General features: G+C 36.0%; 1 protein-coding gene across 7 annotated transcripts in view; it reads left to right on the top strand.

Moving 5' to 3' along the window:
* Positions 1-18,123, top strand: part of DST (dystonin) — a 432,181-nt gene that overhangs the window by 101,705 nt on the left and 312,353 nt on the right. The gene's annotated exons all lie outside the window — the stretch shown is intronic.

The raw sequence follows: 18,123 nt of genomic DNA, 5'->3' as shown, positions 1-18,123 counted from the left end.
AGGTTGGATTCAAATGGTTTTGCATCTTGAATATTTGCTTTGGATTTAAGATACTCAATTTCTGTAAATTGAATGGGGGTTATATCGTTAAAATGTTCATATTAATAGTTTTCTATTAGTTGAAAGTAGAATAAAATCCAGAACTGAATATTTAAATTCCAAATCTCCAAAAAGCTCAAAACTCACTAAAAAAATAGAACATGTTTTATTACTGAAATTCTTCTAATCTGTGTAGCATTTTGTAAACAGTACAATCAGAACTCCTTTGTGCCAAGACCCTTTTGAGTATAATGCTGCCACTGAGCAAGCACAGTGATATTTTAGGCTAAAGTCCATTTGTTGAATTTGTGTACATGTGTATATTCATATGTAATATACTCATGTTTATATCAGTCTTTCCATTTAAAAATGAATTTCTTAATCAGTTGTCTCCAGAACTTTACAAATGGGAAATATCATGTAGACTGGTAAACCCTATGGAAGACATACACCTGTGCGCTTAAAAGTCAGAAAAAAACAAAGTCTGAAAGTACTAAAAGATACACATTTTTTACTTTTGAAAAAAAAAAAATAGAGCTGGATGAATTTTGTATCCCATAGAATTTTACCTCAGTGACACATGGGTGATTTCAGGTAACTTTGAATACTATAAGTGCTGATTTGACTTGTCTGGAGGAAGCAGACATTATTTAAAAGCGTTTCTTTGTTTGCTTTTGGAAATAAAAAGACATTGAAGTGGTATAGGCTACTGTAGTTCTCACTACACTTCATTTTAATTATACCCTAATGATCAGTATTGCACATAAACATGTACTTTTTCAAACATACAGTCCAAAATTTTGCTGAAAAAGTGAGGGTTCTTACCTTCATTTTCTTTGTGGCTTTAAAATCAATTCATACTTGGCTTTATCAATGTTCTATATCTCATTTAGTCTTGGAAAGAGGAGTAAGAGTATTGGCCAGTGTATTACATGAAAAGCTGGAGACCTGGAAAACTCATTGTTTCCTGATGTTTTGAAGCCAGTTATGATTTCCCATCAGTATCCAGTACGATGACTTCACTATAGTGCTTATTATCCTGATGACTTGCTACGGGGGCTGATCTAATCAGAAAAGAATTGTAGGCTTTGAATAGGGAGTGTCAGTTCACTAAACTCTCAAAGTGCAGTTGCTCATTTCTGAAATCATGCATTCTTCAAAACATTTTACATTCCCATTTGAACTTAACAGAGGTCATTTTGATTTTTATTTCTGGCAAAGTTTCTTGGTTACAGAATGACTTTGCATTGAGCTAGAATATTATCATGTTGCCGTGTTATCATATGCCCAGCTGTTGAATAGTGTAAGTGGTAGAGTCAGCTGGAACAAATTCAAAATCTGTCAGTTGTCAGAAATGTAGAATTATAATCATCTATAATGTTAGCATTTAGGAGTATTAGATTCAGAAGTTGATAGTTTTGTTAGACTTAGTCCTCAGACAGCTTTGGAAGGACTTCAAACCTAGCCCTCTGTAGAAAAACAAGAATAGTGGCGAGTGAGGCCTAAGTATTTATGGTGTGGTCTATTCTGGTATCTTGCTTTGGTCCATTACTTCTGAGTGAAAATAGGCAACTGTTTGCTGAATTAGAATAACACACAAAGAGCTCCATACCAGTGCAGTGTTCTGATTCATATTCTAGTCCTTTTACTTATAAAATATATTCTCAACTAGAATATTCAGGGCATCTGATTTAAAATATCACATTATTTCAGCTAATACCACAGTCAGGGTGAATAAAGGCATTTATTTATGAACAAAACATATTTCTTTATTATTGTTTATGCTGGAAATATCCATGTTAGTGGCTTTCTTTTATATCTATATAAAAGAAATTACCCAGTCTATTTGTCATGGAATAAAAACCATTTTTGTAGATTAGCATGAACTATGCAACATGGTCCCTCTTGTTTTTCTTGTCAGTGTAAGGAAATTAACCTATATACTGCTATTATAATGAACTATTATATATTATTATTAAAGTTAATTAGCTGTCACTTTAATCTATGAAATTCTGCTGTTTGAGCCTGTCATTAGAAGATTTTGTATTTTTAACACATTGTTACTTTTTAAAATATGACATTAAGTGTGAAAATGAGATCATTAATGTGAACCCAATAAATTTTATTCTATATATTTTATATTTAATAAAAAAGTTAAATTATTTTGGTCTAACAAAATGGATATTTTTCTGTTGACCTGGAAATTACTTGTCCTCAGACATCTGTAAAAAGTGTTTCTTTATTATTCTCTGTGAAAGCTGAATGGCAGATCTGTTAGTCTGTAATATCACTAAAAAATCCTCTTTGATTATTTAGAAAGAAGTCAAAATGTTCTGTTCTTCACAAACACTTTTGAGTAATTATTTTAGTTCCTTCTCTCAGTAGGACAATATAACTCTGCTTATGTGCATGGTGACAAAAGGAACCGAGAACTACTCCAACCGTAGTTTTCATTTTCAGTTCAGTTTTACAGCCTACATAGATATGTGATTGGTGAAAATCCTGTCTTTTTACTGGGTAAACCAACTCTGGTGCCAGTTGAATTGGAAGTTGGAGTACACTAGTCTTTCCTTATCTACAGGGGATACATTCCAAGAACCTCAGTGGATGCCCAACTGAGGATAGAATTGAACTCTATATATACTATGTTTTTTCTTATACATATATATATTTTATGGACTCTCTTTGGCATGTCTGAATTGCTATCACCACTACTTTTGTGCTTTGGGGCCATTATTAAGTAAAATAAGGGTTATATGAACACAAACACAGTGATACCAGGCAGTTGATCTGATAACCGAGACGGCTACTAAGTGACTAACGGGCGGGCAGTATATACAGAGAAGATATGCTGGACAAATGAGGATTCACTCAGTGCAGGACAGAGTGGGACAGGAGAGCTTTCATTACCCTACTTAGAGGGGCACACCTTTGAAAACTTTGAATTATTTCTGGGTTTTTCCATTTTATATTTTTGGGCCGTGGTTGACTGCAGGTAACTAAAACCACAAAAGAGAAACCATGGATAATGGAAGACTAATATATAAAAGTGTCCAGGAATTATGGCCCCCTCCAGTCATATATTATATAGAATTTAGCTCGGTGTTCTTCAGGATTCTGCAAAAACTTGATTTCAAATGTCATCTGTTCATGCTCTGCTCATGGCTTAATGGTCAGTTGTGTAATAAGTGAACTTTAACTGTGTTGCATCATGACAGTGTTATATTGTAGCCAGTTGAAAGAGTATTAGTCTGGGCTTTTTCTTTTCATTAAAAAATGCAATAGGCTTTATTTGGTAATATGTGTTAGTTAAGATTTTGTTTGGCTGTAACGGAAAACAGATGCTGATGCTTAACCAGATGGATGTTTTCTTTGTCTCAGGTACTGAGAGGCCCAAAGTAGAAGGCCAGGGCCTTGGGGTTCCTCTGTTTGCCAGTAGGACCCAGACTCCTTTTTTGTGCTTAGTCACTTGTCATGTGTCGTGGTGGTTTTGTCCTCACAAGATGGCTGCTTCTCTTCCAGCCCTTTTGTCTTAATTCCGGATAGGAAGAAGGGAAGTGCAGGGACAAAGGACAACAGATGCAAACTAGTTGATTTAGCCCCTTTTTAAAAAGCTTTTTCAGAAGCCCATTTAGCAGCCTCCTCTTGTACCTCATTGGCCCACCTGTTCCAGGGGCCACCGCTGTCTGCGAGACAGACTAAGACTATACAGAGTTTTAGGTTGACCTCACTTAGAGCCCTGAACAGAACTGAAGTTCTGTTTCTAAAGAATAAGGAAAGAATGGCTATTGAGTCTGGCACACAGAGGGTAAAGTGTCTATCCTGAAATTAGAAACTTGATGTTTGAACACATTAACATCCATAACACAGTTATTTGACTTCATCAAGTTGGAGAGACCATCTGAGATCTCCATTGACGTCCCTGAGGAGTTTCAAAGAGACATGATTGAATGTTTTAGAATGTGACAACATGGACTTGAAAAGTGATTTCTACCAAGTAATCAGGATTTAAATGGCCAAAGAACGTGTTCATTGCCTCACATTATAAGAAACATATATCAAGTTCAGGAATGTAACAGGTTATTAGATATTTTTAGTGAATTTAACTTTGAACCGCAAATGCCATACCAATGCCCCATTTCTTTTGTTCAGACTTAGCCTTACACAGTAATCTCAACATTTATTTAGTCAGGAACTTTTTAAAAAGCTTTATGTTTTTTAAAACTTTTTCTTTGAGCAATTTGGAGAAGCTTGTTTTCTGGCTCAGTGATGATACTAGGTAATAAATAACGTGTAAGGAGAAGTGGTGAGAACAATCTCTTGTCTAACTGTTATTTTGTAGCCAGGCAAAGAAGGACTTGTGTTTCTACCTTTGGGTCATGTGTGCTCAAGAGTCTGGCTCTTTGGGGAGCTGGAGAATTTGATGAAATCATCTTCATGAAGTTGCAGATTGTAAAAAAACCATGAAGCTATAAAGGTGACAAAAAGATAGAATATCTAGGCTGTCATATGTTCCTTTCTGTTTTCATTGCACAACTGAGTGTAATATGTATAAATGCAGTAAAATAATCTGGCTCTATACACCTGATGAATGAATTGAGTGAGAAGATCTATAGTTTAGAATGTTTAGCATTTCATATCAGCTAAAAAGAAACTTGAATGCTTCAGCTACATGGAACTTTTCTCTCTATAATGGCTGTTGAAGAAAGACTTCTGTATCCATTTCTCAGCTCTTAGTAATTTAGGGATCACATTCTACCTACTTTCAAAGAGAAATTTCAGGTAACTATCAGCTGAAGTATATCATTATTTCTATTAGTGATGAAGTAAGGATTTTACTTATTTATACTTGGTCTATTTCTTTCATGCAAATTTATGTGCTATTATTTCCCACCCTACTTTAATCTCAGAAGAGGAAACAAATAATTCTATGTGGGTTGGGTGTTGGGGAAAGCTTTGTACTTAGTGTCAAATGAGGTTTTATCCTGTAGGAAGGTGAAGGTACCAGTCAGGAAAATACAAAGAGGAGAGACTAGCATGACTTTTTATTTTATGAGCATAACCACAGAATCTATTTTGAATGCTTGGCTAAAGTGCATGGTAGGTTTTAGGGATGGGAGTGGATAGAGGTTATTGGAAGATGCAAATGGGTGAATATGGAAAATTATGTTGGACCAGATTGGAAAGGGCCTGAATGCCACACCCAAGACCCAGTTGTGGGTTTATTCTGTAGGCAGGGAGGGGAACCTTGATGATCTTCAGCTGGATATTACCAATGATATAGGTTTTATTTTTTTATTTATTTTTTATTTTTTTGGTATGTGCCCCTAGTGGGAACCGAACCCAGGACTCTCTGGTCCACAGGCCATCGCTCCAACAGCTGAGCCAAACCAGCCAGGGCCAATGAGATAGGTTTTAGAGAGATGATTCCAGTAGCAGTGTGGAGGATTGAACAGAAGGGAGGCCTCAGGAAGCAGGGAGATAGGTCTGTACAATTCTGGTGGTTGGGATGGAAGGCCAGATTCAAAAGAAATTTCAGAAATTGATAGCACGGCTGACTCTGTAATGAGGGGACAGGAGGGATGCAACACCCTCCATGTTGAAGTTATATTTGAAGAAGCTTGGAGAATTTTTTTTTTAATTTGTAAGATAAATATTTCTATTTAATTTGTAAAAAAAGTTTGTTAGAAAGTATTTTTGAAACATTTTTAATATTGGTCACTATTAGACCTTCTTTGGTTGTAAAATGGAGTGAATGCTGTTTTAGTTGACCTTGAAAATACAGCAAATAGTGTCACCTAGAAAAATGGAATGTTCCATTGAATGTGGACTCCTTATGTAATACATTATCAGTCTTTAAAATTTTTTTTTAGAGAGAGAGAGGGGAAAGAGGAAAAGAGAGAAACATTGATTTGTTGTGTTCCACTTATTTATGCATTCATTGGTTGATTCTTGTATGTGCCCTGACTGGGGATCAAACCCACAACCTTGGTGTATCAGGATAATGTTCTAATCAACTGAGCTACCTGGCCAGGGCCTACCTTATCAGTCTTCTTGCTTGGGATCCTCTGAGCATGATTTGTAGTTTTTTACAGTAGTGAATCTGTTTTCTATAAGCAAATAGTTATTCAGATCCATTTTCTATAAGTAAATAAGATTACTCAGATCCTTTTTAGAATTAACTATAAATGATCAAAAAAACCCCACAAATCTTACAATATATTTCAACAATTTTTTTTCATTTGGTTTTATTGGAAAAGCCTTTTAATTGTTTTTTCGACATAAACTTCAGCAGATTTGTTGTTTGGTATATAAGAAGTCCAGTGGGTATATGATTATTTAATATAAGTTCTAAGTCATCCTTGAATTTATCAATGCCCTTAATTTTTAGCTTAAAATAGTAAAAATAATAGCTACCAATTTATATCCCAACCTACTTTTATACCAGGCACAGTGCTGAGTATTACAAATGAAATATATATTATATAATTTCTTATTCTCATAATTCTTTATCTTGGCTATAATTACAGCCATTTACCAGTATTGAAACTGAGGCTTGGAGAAATGTATTTTCCTGAAATCATATAGCTATAAGTGGTAGCAATGGCATTTGAACATCAAGTATGTATTTGACATAAACTATATATTTTGAGTTTTATTATGTTGACAGGGAAATGTTGCAGAAATAGTTTTTATGAGACTTTTTTATCAGGACTATGATTTTGATTACTAGAACTTTCTGACATGCATTAAATGGATGAATGAAATCAAAATCAATAGTTTAAAAATTCTTAGAGCTCTATATCAATTCACATATTAAATGGACTTGGGAGCTTGAACTGTTGTATCTCAGCTGGATTATAAATTTTAATAAGCTATGCATGAAAGGAAAGTGAAATTTTAACATGAGCATTTCCAGTGTGTATAAAGGTTGAGGAGATCTTGAAAAGGATTAAATTTTGTAAATGTCACCAGTGAATGTGGCCCCTCTGATGCATGCTTGAAATGTTTCCTGGAAAGAATCGTCAAAGGCAGTTGACAAAGTCCTGATTTTTCTGTAGTGGGTGAAAATATTTCCCAGTGAATCCTGGCATTAAAGACATTATACAAAGATGTGATTGTTCCAGTGGATTAAAAAATGCCCCTAATTCAGTGTTACAATTCTCCATGCTGGCCATGCCAGTGTGAAATTTTGTATTCTTGATTTTGGGGATGAAATAATATTGCTTGGTGGCTTATTTTATGGAATCGTTATTAAGCCACTGAGTTCATTGTGGCAGGTGTGCCTCCCTGTCTACCTCACTGGGTTAATAAAGGCAGGATTGAACAGTGCATATGAAGTATTTGAGCAGTAGACAGTCAATGAATGATGAGATAGACCTCACAATTCAAGTCCTCTGGCTTGTCCTAAGCCAGGAGCCTTTAAAAAAAAATTAATACACTACCTTTTAGCACAAGTTTAGGTTTATAGAAAAATTAGGCAGAAAGTACATTGTTTCCATATACTCCTTACTTTTTCCCCTTTTTACATCTTGCATTGAAGGGGCACTTTTGTTATGACCGATGAACAAATATTGATAGATTATTGTTAACTAAGATACACTGTTTGCATTAGGGTCCCCTGTATTGTATAGTTCAGGAGTTGACAAATGCGTATTATATGTCTACTATTACAGCATCGTGCACAAGAGTTTCACTGCCCCCAAATCCTCTGTGTTCTATCTATGCATCCCCACCCCCATCTCTGGCAACTAAGGATCCTTTTATTGTCTCCATAATTTTGCCTTTTCCAGAATGTCATGTGGGAATCATACAGTATGTAGCCTTTTCAGACTGGCATTGTTCACTTAGTAATATACATTTAAGGTTCCTCCATGTTATTTCATGACTTGATCGTTCATTTCTTTTTGTTGCTGAATAATATTTCATTGTCTGGATATACGCAGTTTGTTTATCCACTCATTTACCTATTGAAAGACATATTCATCAAAATGTCCTTCAACTATAAGTAAAGCTGCTATATACATTTGTGCACAGGTTTTAGTATGGACATAACGTTTCCACCTCATTTGGGTAAATATATAGGAGTATGACTTCTGGATTGTATGGTAAATTGGAATTACCTAATAAAGTGCTGAACTATCTTCCAAAAGGGGTAGCAGTACCACCTTTCATTTCCATCAGCAATGACATGAGAGTTCCTGTTGCTCCTCCCAACCTCATCAGCATTTGGTTTTGTCTGTTTTGAATTTTAGCCATTCTGATATGTGTGTTGTAGTACTTAATGAATTTCTCATTTTCCAATGGTATATAATGTGAAGAGTGTTTTCATATGCTTATTCACCCAATCTCTCTGTCTTCTTTAGATGTCCAGATTGTCTGCCCATTTTTTAATTGGGTTGTTTATTTTATTTGTTGAGTTTTAAGATTTTTTATATATTTGAGATAACAGTCTTTTATCAGACATGTGTTTTGCAAATGGTTAGTAACCTCTATTACCATTACCTCCATTTGACTCTTAAACCATTGCATATTATAGATTTTATTTAAATAAATGAGACCCTGATTATTTCCTTTCATATGGTTACATTGCTAAGTACCATTTTGTTTTGGGTGTACACACTGCATATTGTGCATGCTTCACAGAATTGCATGTAGCATCTCAGAGTTCAGCAATCTGACAGTTTGCTTAGTATATCTACATATGTGGCTGCAATCAGGTGTCCAGTTGGTTGGCAGCTATGATGCTTTGTAACACTTGAGTCTAAAATTAGTTGAACTGTTCTATTTTAAGGATAGACTGAAATTAGTAGTCCATGTCCTGCAAAACATAGGAAAGTTAAACTCTTCAGATATTGAATTACTTCTTTTAAAATGTAATCAGAAGTAGGGTTAGGTAAGAAGTTATTTGTTTCCATTTTTTAGAGTTTTTGTTATGGTGATTTGATTATAGCCTGAGTGTAATGCTGTCTGTATATAATACCTAGGAACACAAACTTTTCCTATTGCCCCTAAGAGGTAACATACTGCTTTTACATAAATGATCATGTTTGAGTTTTAAAACTATATGGGTTAAGAGGTAGAGCAGGATTACCTGAATTTTCTTTTAGAATATTTTATAAGAGCCACAGCCCATTAATATGTAGGAATGCTGGAACACCATTGACTGCTTTTGCTAGAAAAAAAAGTAAATGATTAAAGGAGTATTTGGTTCATTTTGTGATTTTTGTGATAACTTTATTTACATAACAGAAACTCAAGAATATTGAAAATTCTTTGTAGATGAAAAGCGGAGTGATGGAAATTCAGAGTTTAAATTGACAAGTACTATGAATTTTATAATCTCTTTAATCAAGGGGGATCATGGTTATGAAGGCATTTATCAGTGTTATTTGCATGTGTCTTCAAGCAATCTCAGGAGCTATAACAATTTAGCTACTACAGATAATTTGTAGTCTTTATACTCTATCTTTGAAAAAATTTGGAGGGTCTATAGAATACTGAAGAATTCTAAGTTACAGAAAGCAAAATGTAAGGATATTTTACTTGTGGAAAAACAGAGATGTACTTAATCCCCATCCTTTTGCATGTAGCAAAGTGTATAGAAATTTAAATTTGTGCTTCCCTAGAATTAAAATGATAAAGTAAACAGAATGAAATACTTTGTAATTAGCATTTCTTTGAAACATTCGGGCAGCATTGTCTCTAACCTCATATTTCTCATATTTTCAATCAGGAATTAATTGATTACATGCTTCCAGTGAACAAATTACTATGTAATATACACGTGGCCCCCAGCCTTTATCCCATTTTGTACTCAATGTTTCCCTAGAAAATGGGGGGAAAGACAAAGCACTTGGGACCAGGAGAAATTGGTCCTCACCAAATTAGAATATGTGATTTAATTCTAAATAGTCATTGCTCCTATACTTGAACCAAGTGCAGAGGCACTAGGGTCTGTGGAAGAGAGGCGAGTACAGGGCTGCAGGACTACAGCCTCCCAGGGAGCACAGTTGGTGAGGAAGGGGGACCAGTTCCACTTATTATAAGTGAATGCTACAGAAGAGGAGTAATCTGAGCACCCAAGAGTTTCACAAGCAGGCTTGGCATTTGAAGGATGGCAGAATTTCAATGGGGGAGAAGGCTTTGTGGTGTTTGTGTGGGGGTGGGTGGTGTGGGCAGAGGTTTTCTCGACCTGAGCATTTCATCTGGACCATCTGGCCTTGCATTTCACTCTTTGCATTCACTGTAGGAAAAGTAACCCCAATGACTCAATCAATACTTCAATGTAAACCGGAGAAATTTAGTTTATAGGTAATCAGGGTTCAGTTGAAAATTTTATCCTCTCTCTTTAAGAACTGTGCTAATACCATAAATATGAAAGCTCAGGATTTAGTAGTGAGGAATAACTTCGAGACATGGAATGAGGTACTGTTTACATCGTGTAGGAAACTCTGAGTTAGATTGATGGTCATAATAATGGTTATACCATACATACTCATATTTTAAAATATATATATGACTGTAATTTGATTCTTATACGAACTCTTTGAGACAAGTACTGTAAGAGCCAGTTTTATAGCTGGGATAACCAGGCTCCCATGAGCACATTGACTGGGTGGCTGACTGGAAACCACTATAGAGAACTGTGGCTCTTCTGTGTATGTATTCAAAGTTATTATTACAAGTATGGATTAAGTGATGTATGTTGTGAGAGGCGAATAGTCTCAATTTAAGTAAATATCCATTGAATATGTTCTGGAGTTACTGGTAGAGGTACATATTTAAGAAGGAGAGAAGGATGGTTTACTTTTGGTTTAATGTGGTTTTGGGTTATTCATAATCTATAAATTTTAGTGAAAACTTCTGTTGCTGGCTGTTGAGGATTTAGTTACTCGAGGGAAAACCTCCAACCATTGTTAATTGGAGCAGCTTTTAAAATTATAGGGCTTTGCATCTAGACAACGAAGGATGTAATTTTGTATTACTTAGTGGAAAAGGAGGAACTATGTAAGTACTTGGTGGAATATGGGAAGAAAAGTCTGTGACATATACTAACATTTGTGGAAAAAAAAAGAAATGTACAAAATATGAATAAAAATAATCCGTAGTTTCAGTACATTAATTAATATTCAGACATATTTTCTTTTCCATTTCTCTCTTTTCCTTAATATATAACATTAAAAATTTGGGCCACTGTGTATAAAGTTCTGTATCCTGCTTATTTACTATATATTATGGCATTTTCTAATGTCATTAAGTATTATGTAAAATCCATTTAAGGACCAATGCATGTATTCTATTATGCAGTGGTGATAAATAATATCATGAAACTGTGTAAGCAATTTTTTATTCTGATGGACTTTGTTTAATATTATTACATTGGTATCTTTAAATCTGATTACAAAATTCAGAAATATAAGTTGTTTTTTTTTTTTTTTGGTGCGTGCCCCTAGCAGGAACTGAACCCGGGACTCTCTGGTTCACAGGCCGACACTCCAACCACTGAGCCAAACTGGCCAGGGCAGAAATATAAGTTTTTAAGGAAAGAAAGTAATCACGTGGATTATATAAACTACTTAACTGTTTATAAGATGCTGCCTAATTCCTAACTGAGATTATTGAGTTATATATCCAATTTAAAAATTCTGATCACTCTTGAATTCTAGGAAATCCAACAATAAAGGAAACAATGACTGATAATCAGGAGGTCTGCTTTTCATCCCTGACTCTGACACTAACTAGTCTTGGATGGCTTAGAAATTAAAATGAATGGTTGCCAAGGTTCCTCACTATCATATAATACTTGCTTAATGAATTAATTAGTCATTTATTCATTTAGAAAGCATTTATTGAGTTGTGTGCCAGCAGGTATGTTAGCGCCTTAGGGTAATAGACATAAGAAAGTTAGTGCTCTTTTATGTTTCATGTTGAATTGTGAATATATCACTTTACACTGATATAATCTCGTTATCCTTGACATCACTTTCTGACATACTTTCCATTTTTTGTTTAAGACATGCACTTCATTTTTTATTTTTGAAATGATCACCTTCATTGTGGGCTTTTTTTGTTTGTTTGTTTTTAGAAACTATTATGGATTTATTTTGAAAACCTTTAAAAAATGCCTTTGGAGCTTTTGATATAGGTTGTAATTATTGATTGCATTTGTATTTCATTACTTGTGCTAGTCTTCAAGACTATTATTTATTAATGGTACTGAATTAAGCAGTACTTTGAGGAATTCGGCTCATCTATAGTATTGACTGAAGTAGAACTTTGGGAGAAATTCATAATTTTAAAAGTTTTTCCAACCTCCTCACATGAATTAATGATACGTAAACTTGGTGCCTTTGAGTGTATACAGATGACCTCATTTTGGAAGTTTTAAATTGTTATCTGTCTTAACCACTGTGCATTGTTCTTGCATGTCTAGGTCCATGTTTCTTTTGTGTTTAGTTAAATGATGATCATACGCATCTTGAGGAAAGGCCTACATGGTGTCCTCCTCGAGCCTCTTCCATCTCTGGCTAAAGGGAGACTTCTTTCATGGTACTTTTAATTCTTTACTTTAGGGATGAATGTGAACAGAAACTTCCTGGTTGGCCATTCTTTGAGTTTGAGGTGGAGATACAGCCTCGGGTCTGGGGATTGTAGTCTTCAGTGGTCTTCAGTTTTGAAGGGGCTTTGTTCTGGGGGATTGCTTAAGCTGTTTTGATTTGTTTTCTTTTTTTTTCCCTTTCCTTGTCTGAGCCCCCACACCCCCAGTTAACAGAACTATAGTTCTCTGTCTAACCCTGATTCTGCTCTCCTATCTGCTCATCTTTGAGAACTAGCATTGCTTGTGGTTGATACAGGGAAAAGATAGGAACACTGAGTGTGCTGATTTTTAGTCCTTGCATTTCATATTTGAGAAAACTGAAGTCCAGAGAAGGGTCAGCAAAGAGAAAAGCAAGATTTAAACAGAAGTCTTCTGATTTCTGTTCTCCGTGTGTTCAGTCTACTTCTTTACTTGCGGGTAGATAGAAGAGATGCTTTCATCGGCTGTATGTAAGTCATTCAATGAAAAAGCCGTGGCTTACTAAAGAATTAGTAAGGACAATAATATAGAAGAAATGAGTGGAACACGTGAAGCAATCGCAGAGGCAGACATAGTGATGACAGTGCCTTCCTAGACAAGCAATGTGAGGAATGTTGAATTTTCAGGTTGCATTTGATGCTTATGAATTTTAGGGACTAGCATTACATCAGTGATGATAAATTGCATGCAGCAGGCTCATCAGTATTCCGGAGCTTTATGAAATTTATTAGGCTTAATATAAATTGGAGGTATAACATGCAACTAAAATATTCCTTCACCTTAAAAGGTTTATTGGGCATTTGGCTGCAGCTTTTGGGTCAGCATGCACATATCAGGCTGTTTCCTAGTCAACTGCAAGAGGCAGGCTCCAGGCAGGTGGATCTGGGCCACTGACCACTCCCATACTTTACCCTTCCCATGGCCGGCCTTCTCAGGGTCTGTTTGAGTCTAGAGACTTCCCTTCTGCTCTGAATCAGGAATGGATAGAGAAGAATATGAGGCTTTGGGACTCAATTCTAATACACGTAGATAGTAGGAGCAGCAGTGGAAGGGATGGAAAGTTTGGATTTGTTCACACCTCAAATGGGCATGAGGCCTATGGGAAGTAGGGAGGGTGGAAGAAAGGGGCCTGGGAGAGGAGAGGGAGCTTATCTCTGCTATTTCTGGGAAGTTGGGAGAGGGAGATTTTAGGTGAATGGTGGCCTGACTCCATTTCTCATCTTTTGGATCTCCGTACACAGTTTTTACCTGCCCCTATCTCCTTCCTTGCCCAGTGGTGTTTCCCCTGGCTGGCCCTCTCTCCTCAGTTCTCTCTGTGATAACAGCAGGTAGGTATATGGTTGGGAAGGATGTGACTTGGAAAGTGTGTTTCCAATAGGAACACACCCGCTAAACATTTTTTATAGGTCCACTGTTATGTATTTTAATTATTCTTCTAAATTGACTACAAAATATCAGTGTATATTGTACATCAATAGTGGGTTTTTGTTTGTTTTTACTATTTTTAAAATGTAAAATGTAGGCTTGCATTAGCCTGGATTATTTAATCTTCGTTTAAATAGCAAAGTTAAGAGAAAATGTATTATAAGTTTGTTGTTTAGCACTTGCAAGTACATGTATATAGCACAATCTTTTGGTAAATTGAAAACAGCTGGCAAATTTTTGATGGTAGGTAAGTCTATGGAGAAATATAAAAATATAAAGATTTTTAGGAAAAACGTTAGATGTAGTATTTTTTAAAAGTTAGTAACCAGCCGTGCCTGGCATTGTTCAGTGGTTAGAGCATCAGCCCTCGCATCAGATGGTCTTGGGTTTGAGTCCAGTCAAGGGCATGTACCTAGGTTGTAGGTTTGATACTCCGCCCTGGTCAAGGGCACTTGTGGGAGGCAACTAAACCATGTGTCTCTCTTCCATCAATCTCTCTCTCTTTCTCTCCCTCTCCCTCTCTCCCTCTCTCCCTCTCTCCCTCTCTCCCTCTCTCCCCCTCTCTCTCCCTCCCTCCCTCTCTCCCTCTCTCTCTCTCTCCCTTCCACCTTCGCTTCCTTCTACTCTCTCTAAGAATCAATGGAAAAGATATCCTTGGATGAGGATTAACAAAAATAAAAAAAAAGTTACCACTTTTATTCTTATCATCTTCCAAAAACATTTAGTGTAACATCCAGCACTGGCAAGAATGTGGGAAAACAGCCCCCTCACACATTGCTTGTGCCATGTGAGGTGCTACATGTTTGAGGAAAGAAGGCTGCTGTGGAAGGCACATCTGCTCTTTGACCCACCACAGGTATCTTTCCTACAGTTAGAATTCACTATATTGTTTATAATCGCAAGACCCGGGAAATAACCCACCTGACTATCAGTAGGGATAGTTGAATACATTTTGATACTTCCATATCTTGGAATATTAAGCAACTAATAAAAATTATGAGGTAGATCTCTTAAGTACTAACTGATAACATTCTCCCAGTATATTATTAAGGACAATTAAAAGGCAGAAGACTATGTGTATGTTATTCTTATAAAAAAAGAAAAAAGGAAAAAGATGTATATTGTAACATAGGCAGAGATATGAAAGATAGAAATCAAACTATTAATAGTGGTTAACTCTGTAGGGAGGGTGAGATTTTTTTTTTCAATCTCAGTATTTAACATTTCAAAAAAGTATCTGTTCCTTCGGTAATACTTTTAAGTACCACCATAAATAAAGTAGAAAGTTTAACAGAAGAATATTATTAGATATTTGTGTGTATGTGGTGACGTGATGAAACAGAGCTGGTTTTTGAAAAAAGCTTCCTCCATGTGATTCTGATGGGTGTAATTTATAAGCAACATGGTGGTATTAAGTGACATTGACTTAATAGACCATCTGGCACTTTCATAAACAATTTACAGACTTATGGTGTGAGTGGTCGTTTATAGCTGAGATGGTTCATTATGGTCTCAGCTATCATTTTCAGATCTGAGTTGGTCATACACCCGCAGGCTCTCTTCTTAGGCAAAGTCCAGAGGGGTGAGAAGACACTGACTTGAATAGGTCAGACAAATACATGTAACAACGGTGTCTAAGGAGTGCTGTCCTTAGCCAGAGTTCCTCTTTGTTTTGTTCCTTATCTGACTTCACTTATTTATTTATATATGCAACAAATTATATACAAACTTATTGGGTGCCCATGACATACAGAAAGATGTAAACGATGATCTTACTTTCCTTTAGGAGGTCTCAGTCTGTTGGGGAAAACCAACAAGACAAACTAGGGAACATTTAAGGTGGTGCATACAGTATGAATAAAGTACGGGTACCCTAGGACTTGTGTTCTTATACCCTTGACCTGGTGAGGCCAGTGTGTCCTGTATTCCTTAGCTTGTTCCATAAAGTTTTATTTCTCTGACAAGTCAGAATAAAGAAATTATAGTAGAGCCCTATTATAGTACAACTTTTGTGTGTATGTGTGGTTTGGAATATAATGTAACCCCAGGGTTAACCCCAGAGAGTACCAAATACTAAGAGATGACATGGAAATACAGCAGAGAGATTGAGAAAAACAAATTGCATATTTGTTTATAGGATCATCAGAAAAGGGCATCTTGAATGCTTTTGAAGATTGCAAAACCAAATAGGGAAACTATAGAAAATACTTTTTATGTAAGTCTTTTAAATATTTCAGTGCTTATCATGGTACTTGGCATATCGTGGATGCTCAATAATTATTTTGTTTTTAAAGTGATTGAATGAATGAAATTATACTGAGGGTTTAGGGCTTTAAGATTTTCTGAATTCATTTTCTTAGCCAAATTAAATAGAATAATTTTGTTTTAAGGTTCACTAATATATATATATGTATATATTGCAGCGTCTAATCTGCTGTTAATCCCATCTGGTATATTTTTTATCTCTCGAAGTTCAATTTGGGTCTTTTAAAACATTTTCTGTGTCTTCTCTCTCTTTCTCTCTCTCTGATAAATGCACCTCATCTGTTTAGATTTTTAAGCTTAGAGTATATTAATAATAGCTGTTTAATATCCTTGTCTACTATGTCTATTGTCTGTGTCATTTCTAAGTCTGTTTTTGATTGCCTTTTTCCCTTATTAGGCGTTATATTTTCCAGCTTTGTTTTGCATGCCCAATACTCTTTGTATAGATGCCAGCATTGTTAGTTGTATTTAGGTGGGTGCTGAATTTTTTAAATGTATTCTTATAAGTTCTTTTGAGTTTTGTTTTGCAATACAGTTAAGTACTTAGAATAGATTGATCCTTTTAAGATTTGCTTTTTAAGCTTTGTTAGGCAGGATCAGGTCAAGATTTCTTAGCCCAAGGCTAAATTTTTTCCATACTACTGAGGCAAATACCCTTTTACTGTCTGCCTCTCCTTTCTGGTGGTTCTTTACCTGACTTCTGAAAGTTTCCCTGCACATACGTACAGAGTCTTTCGATAAAGGTGCAACCCTTGCTGATTTCTAGAGTTGGCGGCAGCTCTTTCTGGTTCTCTGCCCTGCAAACTCTGGTTGTCTTGACCTCCTGAGGTTAAATCTGTCTCCTTAACTGAGGGAGACTGCTGCCCCTGTCCCCCCCCCCCCCCTGCCCTGTAGCCTGGAAACTCCAGCCAGCCAGTAAGCTGGGGTGATTGTAGGGCCCACCGTGTAGTGTTTCCCTTTTCTCAGAGATCATTGTCATCTGTCCGTCTATTGTCTAGTGTCCAAAAACTGTGGTTTCAAAAATTTTGTCTTTCTTTTTAGAAACAAAAATAGTTGTGTAAAGCAGAAGAATACTACATCCAGTACTCCGTCGTGCCCAGAGGTGGAAGGTCCTCCTTTTCTCTTTAAATAAGGCTCATGTGCATGTAAATGTTGCGTTAATTTTTGTATTATAGCTAGATAGACTATAGACGTGTTGTAGACTTAAAATTCTCAAATTCCTTACAGTATAGTTTATCCACATGTTTATTAAGTTCTCTCCATTCAATGGAAGCTCTGGATTCAGCTTAGAAGGTACAGACAGGAAAGGAGTCTGGTCCCCGTCCATGCATCTGCCTTTGCGTTAGTACGACTCTAAGAATGTAAACGTTGTCATGTAGCTGGAGACTTAAGGCATGATACATAAGATTTCTATATTTTCACATTAACATAAATGTTTCTGTTTATGTGATAGTATATAAATATCATAGGCTGGCAGGCAGAGAGGAAAGATTCTTTTTGGGGTGATAGCACATTTATTCCGAAAAGTAGAGCAGAATCATAGAGCTGAGATTGTGTCATCCAGCTCCTGCCCTTTATATCTGAAAAAACTAGGCTCAGTGTTATTAAGTTCATAGAACTAGTTAGAACCAGACTTGGAACTGGAGCCCAGGTATTCTAATTCTAGTTGAATGCTTTTTGCACTTAATGCTTTTTCATTCTAGTTGAATGCTTTTTGCCCTTAGAAAGTCCTTAAATACCCATATGCATGCATTGTGCTTCCTTGTCCTCCTGGTCTTGGTCAACCAGGGTAAGTCTTGAGGGCCCAGCTTACT

The sequence above is a fragment of the Molossus molossus genome, unplaced genomic scaffold, assembly GCF_014108415.1.
Source record: "Molossus molossus isolate mMolMol1 unplaced genomic scaffold, mMolMol1.p scaffold_m16_p_8, whole genome shotgun sequence".
Lineage (NCBI taxonomy): Eukaryota > Metazoa > Chordata > Mammalia > Chiroptera > Molossidae > Molossus > Molossus molossus.
Note: the sequence above shows the minus strand (reverse complement) of the source record. Positions and strands in the feature narration are given on the sequence as shown.